Source organism: Bufo gargarizans, chromosome 4 (genome assembly GCF_014858855.1).
Source record: "Bufo gargarizans isolate SCDJY-AF-19 chromosome 4, ASM1485885v1, whole genome shotgun sequence".
NCBI lineage: Eukaryota > Metazoa > Chordata > Amphibia > Anura > Bufonidae > Bufo > Bufo gargarizans.
In genome coordinates, this window is record NC_058083.1 from 329222431 (window position 1) to 329224576 (window position 2146).

Sequence of the window (2146 nt, forward strand, 5' to 3'; positions counted from 1 at the left end):
ACAACACAGATCTCTCCATTTGCGTAAGTGGATGTGTTGAAAGATTAATGATTCTTAAGGCATCCTCATCAGTTGGGGATTTCTCAATAGAAACCCCCATTAAAGTTGGGGTCGTCGTTTGCGAGTGGCAGGGTAATGATTGCTGCCTCTCTGCTGTGCAAATGTTCTCTTTCTGGGATTTATGTAGTCCTCGCCTGGTACGCCTTCGTCGCTTGTCTCGGATAAAAAAAACGTCACTAGTATTGCTATTAAAGCCAATGGAGTTAGATGTCGTAATATCACTACGTTTGCTGGGGATGTTAGTATTCATATTACCCCGACCCATATTACGTAGGTTGCAGGCATGTTTCCATTTAAATGCCTGTTTGCATTCAAAATCTGATGTATCCCTCTGAAATTTGCTTTTCTTCCCAGTCATGACCTCCTTCTCATAGCTCTCTAAGTTGGACTGCAACCTGACTTTAAATGCTGTGACTTTGTCCTCGTCCATTTTGGACAAGCTCTCCTCTAATTTCCTAATTATTATTTTTTTTAAATATGGAACGCTTCATGAATTTGCGTGTCATCCTTGCGCAGGGGCCATGCTAATCTTCTCTGTATCATTCCAATTTTAGTATATGTGCTGCCGTTTCGTTATATTGATGATCTCTTGATTTTCTGGCAGGGCACAGTGAAACAGTGCACTGAATTTGTCAGTATGTTAAACACCAACTCGTATAACATCTCCCTCACTTACAGGATTTTGGACACCACGGCCGACTTTTTGGATCTACGATTGAATTTAGATGACTAGGGTATACCCACATCGTTATTCCGTAAGGAAACGGCAACTAACAGTCTGTTACACTTTGACAGTTTTCATCAGGCCCACCTGCGAAAAGGGATCCCCAAGGGACAATATTTGAGATTGCGCCACAATTGTACTACTACTCCTGATTTTAATGAGGCTGCTTGTGATCTGACTACCAGATTTCGAGCACGGGGCTACCCCAAGAAAGTAATCTCAGGGGCATTTGAAACCGCAAAGGTGGCTGATCGTCTGGAGTTGTTGAAGCCACAACCCAAGCCTCGGAATACCCAAGTCCATCTCATCACCAAATATAATAATCAATGGCGTGATCTATACACAATACTAAATACACACTGGCATCTTCTACTGGCGGATCCTAAGTTGAGTGGCTATGTCAACCCAAGTCCTAAGATTGTTGCACGCAAAGCCCCAAATCTACGAGACGAACCGGTACGTAATCATTTCCACAGGCCCACACAGGGGCTGGGGAGGGGTGTCAGTATTGCGGGACATATCCGTGCGGGAACTGCAATATTTGTCAATATATGATCTGTACTGACTCTTTTTCCACTTGCAGGCATTCGGCTGCAATTCATCTGGGTCATTACATCAATTGTCGGACTAGGAATGTTATTTATGCACTTATCTGCAAATGTGGAAAAATATATGTGGGCCATACTGGTCAGGAGGTACGGAAGCATATCCAACAGCATATATAAAATATTGCCTTGGCCTGTCGTGATCGGACTCAAGCCAAGAAACCGCTGACCTCAGTTGCTGCGCACTTTCTGGATTGCCACCAGTGTATTACTTCTGGACTCAGGATTGCCGGCCTTGATGTGGTATGCACCAATTTGAGGGGAGGGTCATCTACTTCCCAACTACTACGTTTGGAATCCAAATGGATTTTTAATCTGGACACAGTGGCCCCACATAGACTAAATGAAGAACTTACGTTTTGGGCTTCTATTACTAAATTCGGGGTTCTACATTTGAATCTCACACAATTGGGAGATTACCCTTTTTGGGGTCTGTGGATATACAGTCACCTTCTGAGTGATGGGGCTAATTATATAGTGGGCAAACTGTTTTATTGTGGTTGGGCACCTGTGGTGCCAGTTAACTCGTATATATATATATCGATGGGTTGTGTGGTTTGGTAACAGTGTTAACTGTGCAAAGAAATCTCTCTTGTCTTATTCTTAGCAGTCAATTGATGTTGGTGTTTCTGCGCAGATACGGGGGTTTAAGCATGGGATTACAGATCTCATAAATTTGGCACTGTCAGTTGGCCTATTGCCATATCTCGAATTTTTTATTTTATTTATTTATTTATTTATCCGTGTATGCATTTAT

General features: G+C 42.7%; 1 pseudogene; it reads right to left on the reverse strand.

The window, feature by feature from the left end:
* Positions 1 to 531: 531 nt before the first annotated feature.
* Positions 532 to 626, reverse strand: LOC122937018 (annotated as a pseudogene).
* Positions 627 to 2146: the final 1520 nt, after the last annotated feature.